Consider the following 9,066-nt stretch of genomic DNA (forward strand, 5'->3'; position numbering starts at 1 on the left):
CTGTGGAATGCTTTGAGTGACTTATTCCCCTGTGGAGATCCATGAATGCATGGATTCATGAATGAATGGGAGCTTGGCTGGCCTTTTAAAACCACATCTCTCAGTTTGGACAGCACAGCTCTTCCAGGTGGCACCTTGAGATTTGTATTTGCAGGCAACTTGGGATGACTCATCTTGAAATGACCTCAGTTGTCATTTATCACAGCCAGAAGTTTAAATAGATACCTAATTGCACTGATGGTGATTATGATTCCTGGATAAAATATTTGGATGTCCTTACAAGCAAAAAACAAAATAAAAAACAAACTTTTTTTTTTGCTGTTCTTTATTTGGGACACAATTTTGGAAAAAGCATGGAAGGTTCCTGTAGATGAGAGGGGCAATGTGGGTGGGTGAATTTGTAGGCTCAAAACCCATTCTTCTGTCATCAGAATATTATCAGAACTTGACCATCATCCAAGTAGAGAAACTACCAGGAGAAGATCAGAGGGATCAGCTCACAATTATCCAGCACCCATAAAATTCAAGACACTCTGTTTTCATATATTTGCTCTTATTTAATGGGTGTGCAAAGGAGCCCATTATTTTCAGTTTGAAATTGTGCTCATGTAAACCTTCAGTTCTGATTTTAACAGTATGATCTTTGTAGAAGAAAGGAGTCTAATGATGTCGAGCCAAGCTATGGGTCAATTGTGTGTGTGTGTGTGTGTGTGTGTGTGTGTGTCCAGGCATTCATGCATTGGCAGAAAGAAAGAAGTAGAAAATAGAAGTCTACAATAATAAACATTGTTTTCTCCATTGGTGAAACTATATCCACTTTTAATCTCACTCTGTTTAACTAAACAATGTTAATATTTTAAAATTTTATTTGGGAGCAATTCTGTGAACCAAAATCTAGATAAAAATGCAGAATGTCCCAAATCAAAAGAACTAGAATGTTCTGTAGAAGTGGAAACTGGTTTGAGTTAGTGAGACGTTGCTTTTTTCTTTTAACTAAAATGGTTGGAAGGGAAAATGGTGCAATAGATGAAGGTGTAGTCTTCCAAATGAGACACTCCTGGTTTTGCTTTTGACCTTGAACAAGGAGTTGGTATATTTTAGCTTCCATTTCTTTATCTATAAAATGGGATAATAATACTAATACATAATGTATAGGGTGATTCTGAAGATTAAGTGACATAAAGTGTTTAAAGTAGGTGCTCAAAATGTAGGTATTAAGACATATTACAATATTACTCTAATGCATTGTGGAACAAAGTGAAAACAAGACGTATTTTGGAAAAACATTGCTTTGTTTCTTTCCATATGCAAAAATACCATAAATCACTCACTGATTTATTTTGGGTTAAAGTAACTTTGATTTGGACATGTGAATGATGTAATCTATGCAGAGAAATGGAGCAAAAGCTCAAGAAAGCATCTGGATTGTTTTTTCTTGGTTTCTTTTTATTTTCTTTGTTTCCTAATCTTTGCCTCACCTGTTCTTAGAGTGAGAGCTGAGTTGTCAAAAGAAAGACAACAAAATTTCTAGAAGTCTAAATGTCTCCAGGCATTGTTCTGTAATAACAGTCATTGCTAAAAGTGGAGGTCTCCTGCAGTAGCAGTGTGGGCGGGTGTCATCAGAGAAGCCTTGCTAGGATTTCACACACAAAGCCACCCTGCTGCCAGGCAAAACCCCAGGCTGAGAGCAAGAGCAGAAGCCAGGTCTCCGCAGTATTGTTTTGTTTTGGTTGTTGGTCTTTTAAATTTTTTTCTTTTTTACCTGTCTAATTGGGAAAATAGTTTGGATTAATAAAAATATTCAAAAAGAAATGATGTACAAAAATCCTAATTGTACACTTTTGCCCAGATTCACTTATTGTTAATATTTTGCTCAATTTGATTCCTACGTGTCCTTCCTCTCCTCTTCCTTCCCTCCCTTTCCCCCAGTTTCCCTGTAATGATATAGGTTCATTTGTTTTAGCCTGCTTGAAATGTTGTTTTTCCCTTCATCATTCCTATAGATTTAATTTTACTTTGGAGTACATATAACATTAATTTTTGAGTACGTATGATGTTCTTTCTACCTCATTCTCTCCACTTCTCCTAGGTAATCAGCTCGTTTTCTGGTTTATTCTTTCTTGAGATGGTTAATTTTATGTGTCAACTTGACTGTGCTAAGGGATCCCCAGATAGCTGGTAAACATTATGCTGGGTACATGTGTGAAGATATTTCCAGAAAAAATTTGCATTTGAATCAGCAGACTAAGAAAAGTTGCCCTCATCAATGGGGGTGATATTATATAATCCACTGAGGGCCTAGATAGAGCAAAACGATGGAGGAAGCATGAATTCAGTCTTTCTGAGTTGGAAGATCTTTGTTCTATTCTTGGACATCGGAACTCCTAGTATTAGTCCTTCGGACTCAGACAGAGTCTCTCACCAGCAGATACGTGTTGTACCTGCACCCTGACCTCCTTCTGCCTCCCAGCCCTTTGGCCTCAGATTGAAAGTTACACTATCATCTCCCCTAGTTCCCAGGCCTTCAGCCCCACTCAGGCTTAACTACACCTCTGGCTTCCCTGGTTCTCCAGCTTTCAGATGCATATTATGGGACTTAACCTCCAAAACTGCATGAGCCAATTCCCATAATAAATCTCCTCTTAAATATCCAGATATAGGCTGGGCGTGGTGGCTCACGCCTGTAATCCCAGCACTTTGGGAGGCCGAGGCGGTCAGATCACCTGAGGTCTGGTGTTCGGGACCAGCCTGACCAACATGGAGAAACCCCATCTCTACTAAAATACAAAATCAGCCAGGTGTGGTGGTGCATACCTGTAATCCCAGCTACTCGATAGGCTGAGGCAGGAGAATCACTTGAACCCGGGAGGTGGAGGTGGAGGTGAGCCGAGATCGTGCCATTGCACTCCAGCTTGGGCAACAAGAGTGTAACTCTGTCTCAAAAATAAAATAAAATAAATATATATATATCCAGATGTATCCCGTTGATTGTGCTTCTCTGGAGAGCCCTAATACATTTCTGTAATTATTTCTGTAAATATATGCAGATATATGCACATTCTCCTATTTTTTCTTTTATCTTACATAAAATGTAGCATGCTATATAAGTTCTTTTAAATATATTTTTAAATGTGGTAAAATGCATAACAAAATGTATCATTTTAATTATTTTTAAGTGTACAGTTCTGTGGCAATGACTACATTCACATTGTTTGCAACCATCGCCCCCATCCATTTTCAGAACCTTTTCATCATTCCAGATTGAAACACTGTACTCATTAAACAATAGCACCCCATTCCTCCCTTCTCCCCAGCCCTCGACAAACACCATTCTGTCTTCTGTCTCCAGGAATTTGCTTATTCTAGGTACCTCATATGCGCATAATCATACAATATGTGTCCTTTTGTGTCTGGCTTATGTCAATTAGCATAATGTCCTTAAGCTACCGCCATGTTGTAGCGTTTGTCATAATACTGTTTCCTTTTAAAGCTGAATAATTTATAACGTCTTTTGCACTTACCTTTTAAATTGTTTGAAAGTTAACATCTCCTGGAGAGCATTCTATATCAGTTCATTAAAAAAATAAAAAGTCTGCATGTTTTTTAACAGCTGCAGAATACCCAACCGCAGTAGATAGCCCAGTTTATTCAACTGCTCTCCCATACTTGAATATTTAGGCAGTTTCTAATATCTTGCAATTACAAATCATGCTGCAATGCATAATCTGTGCAGATGTATTTTTTGTATGATTAGATGCATGTCTTTAGGATGAATTCCTAGAAGTGGCATTTCTAGGCCAAAACATAAATGCATACATAGTTCTATTAGAAATTGCCAATTACTCTTTCTCTGGAGTTAAGTAATTTGCATTCTTGATACCAGTGTTGGAGAGTTGTTTTTTCCCCCTGACAACCTTGTCAAAAGAGTCTACGGTCAAAGCTTTTGGCTTTTTGTCAATCTGATGGGTAGAATATATCTCAGAATAATTTTTATTTTAATTTTTCCTAGTATGTGTGAAGTTAAACACTTTACATACAGTTAAGAGGTATTTTTTCACTTTCTGAGCTGTCCAGTCATCATTTTTGCAAAATTTTCTACAGCATTTTACATTTTTTCTCATTATTTAAAATGTCTTTATGATTTTGGAGTTTGCAGTATATGTCATCAACATTTTTCCTGTTTATTATTTGTCTTTTTGTGTTCCTTATAATGGATTATTTTTGCCATGAAAGTAAATATACACACACACACACACACACACACATACATATATGTAGTCAAGTTTTTAATTTTTCAGTTACATATGGAACTTGGTCATAGTTGAAAAGATTTTACCTAGACCCAGATGATATAGGAATTCACCCTTTTTTCCTTTCCATTTCAGTCTAATCCATTTGGAGGATTATCTGGTGCATGGTGTAAGGAATTGATATAATTATAACTCTTTGAACAAATAACTATAATTTATTCTAACACCATTTATTTAAAAGTCTCTATTTTGCCCCCATGAATTGAATACAGTGGTAACCACATACTAGATATTTACATGCAGTTGTGGCTATTTTGAGACTCCCTGTCCTGTCCCATTGATCAGGCTGCCCCTGCGCCAGCTCCTCACTGCCCTCTTTGATTTAGTACCTGGCGTGACTGGTTCCCTTCCAGACTTGCATTTCAGTTCTTTCAGGGTTCTTCTGCTTTATTTCTTTTGCTATATAAATTTTAATATCAGCTTGTATAGCTCCAAGAAAATGTTCATTACAATTTTTATTGGGGTCACATTAAAGTTATACATTAAGTCAGAAAGAATTGAAATACCAATGATGTAAAGATGCCCTACCTAGAACAAGGAAGAACATAGCTATTCTTCAGGAGAGTTTTATACTTTTCTGCTTGTTGGCTTCAAACATTTCTGGTGCATTTATTTTTATTTTTATTTTTTTTTGAGACGGAGTCTTGCTCGGTTGCCCAGGCTGGAGTGCAGTGGCCGGATCTCGGCTCACTGCAAGCTCTGCCTCCCGGGTTTATGCCATTCTCCTGCCTCAGCCTCCCGGGTAGCTGAGACTACAGGCGCCCGCCACCTCGCCTGGCTAGTTTTTTTGTATTTTTTAGTAGAGACGGGGTTTCACCGGGTTAGCCAGGATGGTCTCGATCTCCTGACCTCGTGATCCGCCTGTCTCCACCTCCCAAAGTGCTGGGATTACAGGCTTGAGCCACCGCGCCCGGCCGCATTTATTCTTAAATGTATTTATTTCTTGTTGCTGTAATAAATGAGATCCATGGATTCATTTTATCTTCTAACTGGTGAATATTTGTGTCTATAAATGTTATTGATTTTTGTATGTTAATGTTGTACATTGCTCTCTTGCTGAAATCCTTTAGCGTTTATGTTAGTTTTATCATTGATCCTCTAGATGTATGATCAGGTTCTCTGCCTATGGAGTTTTATATCTTCATCTCAGTCTTTATGTACAAATTGTTTCCTTTTGTCTAATTGCCCTAACTAGTTCCTAAAGAACATTGTGAAATAATAGTGAAAATTGTTCACATTCTTGCTTTGTTAATGATCCTAGTGGAGGTCCTTCTAGGGTCCCCTCATTATGTAAACTTTTGTCTTTTAATATTGAAGTGTATGGCGGGGCGCGGTGGCTCACGCCTGTAATCCCAGCACTTCAGTAGGCCAAGGCGGGTGGATCACGAGGTCAGGAGTTCAAGACCAGCCAGGCCAACATTTTTTTTAGTAGAAACCCCATCTCTACTAAAAATACAAAAATTAGCCGGGTGTGGTGGGCAGGCACCTATAGTCCCAGCTACTCGGGAGGCTGAGGCAGGAGAATCGTTTGAGCCCAGGAGGTGGAGGTTGCACTGCCCTCCAGCCTGAGTGACAGAGTGAGACTCCGTCTCAAAAAAAAAAAAAAGAAAAGAAAAGAAAAAAATTAAAGTCTATACCCACTGTTTTTATTTTCTCAACTTTTTTTGGTCAATGATGTGTGTTTTTCAGCATTTATTAAGAGAACCATTCTCTCTCTCTTCTACTCCTCCCACACCCACCCTTCCATCAGCCTGTCTGTCAGTTTCACACCTTCCAGGGGTTGAATAAGAGAGAAAAGAGGGAGGGGACAGTAAAGATCCTAGAAGTATCACTAACTTCCCAAGCTGGCTTTCCTCTCTGGCCTTAGTAGAGGTTGCCTCTTTCTCTTATGGGCACTTTCCCATATTTCTCAGTGGTTCCCTGCTGGACCCCAGTGACAATACCTCTGGTTCAGGAATGATTTGCTTTTACTGCCCCCTAATTCCTCGCTTGCTTCTATTCATCCTGCCAGCCACCCCACATAGATGCTCCCTCACGAAGTCTCCAGGTTGCTTTTACATGCTGCATGAGTAGGGGGACATCCATTCCAGTTTTCCCAAAACCGCCTCAGGCAATTTCTGGTGTCTTGGCATAATTATTAATATTCTCCTGTTCACTTTCAAAAGTCTCCCTATTTGGGCAATAAGAGGCCTGGCTTCCCTAGACGTGGCCACACCAGGAGCACAGGCAGACATGGCCTTCTTAGTTTTGGGGCACTCTGAGCACCCAGGTCTCTCCTCACAGGGCAGCCCCTAGACAGCTCTGCCACCAGACAGGTAACTAGGCCTCCTTAAGACCTGCATATTTCTGGGACAGGGCTCATATCACAATCCACGGTGTCTTCCTGTTTTGAGCTCTTCAAGTGGTCCACCAGGCAGTAAATAAAGCACGTAGCATCTCCCCTTTCTCCTCACCTTAGGAACTACAGATCTCATCGAAGAGTTGTTTTTTGTTGTTGTTGTTGTTGTTGTTGTTTGTTTTACAATCTCCTCCATTTTTTTACAATAGCCTCTGGATTTTGGCCCCTAGGTTGCGCCCATCTTCACAGCAGGCTGGGACGCATTAGCATTTAAAAGCATACCAGAGCAGATTCAAATTTTTACACATCCAGCTGTTTCAAACATAGCCCACATAAGCTGGTATTTAACCATTTAGAGCCGTCCAGTTTTTTGTGTTTTTTTTAATACTTTAAGTTCTAGGGTACATGTGCACAACATCTTGTCCAGCTTTGTATACTCTGCAAAACTGCATCCAACATCTGCTAGCCATAGATAAGACAAACTCAGGAGCTCTAAAGCCCCCCAGATGGCTCTTGCCTTTTGGAGGGCTCTGACCCAGAGACTCCCTACTGTGCTGCAGGACGACATCACCTGGACAGATGAGTCTCCCCTAACCCAGGAGTTCCCTTCTCCTCCTTTTTATCTGGGTGATGGGCCACATGCCACAACCTCTGGAGCAGCTGGTGCTGTGAGGGACTTCCTCTGTCTGTCACTGTGCTAGAGTGTTCAGCGGATAACCACGGGCGCGCTCCTGCCACCTGCTGGTAATATCTCCTCTCTTTTGAAATCCATGATTTCCCCATCTGCTCCCTCTTCCTGCCTCTTTTTATGTTTTTAAAAAGGTTAAAGGGCATTAGGAATTATTGAACAAGTTTTCAGATATTCCTTTGGAAATGTGCATTTTGGTCTGTTACTTTATTTTGAAAATCCTGATGTTTGGCCACAACGTCCTGCTCCATGTGTGCTGAGCATCTTCCATAGAGAGTATTGTGACATCACAAGTGCATTTATTAGCTGGAATGAATACTTAATCCGTGGGTGAGGTGTTAACCTGGGATCCCATTTAATACTCACAACAAGGAAATCTATGAACATGTACTTAGGTTCTAAAGGTGTTAAAGGAAAAGAAGTAAATCCTGAAAGCGGGCTGAGACTCCTGGGAATTTTTACCATCACTAATTGACAGCTAAAGATTTGATAGTGATGTGAAAGGAAGAACGGTTTGATTTTTCAAATGTCTGCTGGTAGCTTTTCTGTTTTCTTTGTTGTATCTTGGTAACTTTCATCCCTTATGAGGCATAGTTGTTACAGAGAACATCTTATGTATGCAACAAAACCCTGTGGACCATACACTTTAGAGTTATTCTAAGAGGTTTTCAAGGGCAATTTCGCTATATGCTGTCTTCCACTTGTATTCTGAATTTCGAAAATTTGTGTAAGGTACAAGAGTAGGAAACATGCCAGAAAAGAGAAAAAAGAAAGTAAAATGTTGTACCTGTGCCCAGAGGACTTCTGTGCTGAGAGGGGAGCTGGGCTGTCATTGCAGTTTTGTTCTAATCCCACTGTCTAAAATGACTCATTGTTCTTGGCTCACATGAAGATGTCAGTGTGATGAGAGGTAAGGAGCGAAGGGGAAGACAGTGATACCAGATGAAAGAATAAGTCAGGTCATGCCCCGAGGCCTGGGAGGTTGTGGCCGGTGTTTGAATTTTGTTCTAATCAAAAGGAGAAAGCTCTGGAGGGTTTTAAGAGGAGGAGAGATGATGCTTGATTTATTTTTCTAAGTGATCCCTCCAGCAGCTCCACAGATAATGTATTGTGGGACTTAAATATCAGTGATCAGATGGATGTATTGAAAACCATGAAGGGCCGGGCGCGGTGGTTCACCCCTGTAATGCCAGCACTATGGGAGGCCGAGGTGGGTGGATCAGGGGGTCAGGAGATCGAGACCATCCTGGCTAACACTGTGAAACCCTGTCTCTACTAAAAACACAAAAAATTAGCCGAGCGTGGTGGCGGGCACCTGTAGTCCCACCTACTTGGGAGGCTGAGGCAGGAGAATGGCGTGAACCTGGGAGGCGGAGCTTGCAGTGAGCCAAGATCGTGCCACTGCACTCCAACCTGGGCGACAGAGCGAGACTCCGTCTCAAAAAAAAAAAAAAAATTCATGGAAGACAGTTGACAGTTGAGAGATGTGGACTCAAGTAAAGTCAAGACAAGTGTTTCTTTCTAAGCTTTGCCTTCCGTTCCCCTTCTAAACCCATGGACAGCTGGGCACTGCTGTGATGAATGTAAATTTTAAGCACTAATGTTCTAATAAGATACGTACACTAATCAGCACTGTAGAATTGAAGATCAGGTCTTCAGGTAGAAGTAATTGAAGGCAGCATTCAACCCCCAAGCTATCGTTCTGACTGCCAGGCAGATTACACTATCAG

Source organism: Macaca nemestrina, chromosome 10 (genome assembly GCF_043159975.1).
Source record: "Macaca nemestrina isolate mMacNem1 chromosome 10, mMacNem.hap1, whole genome shotgun sequence".
Taxonomy (NCBI): domain Eukaryota; kingdom Metazoa; phylum Chordata; class Mammalia; order Primates; family Cercopithecidae; genus Macaca; species Macaca nemestrina.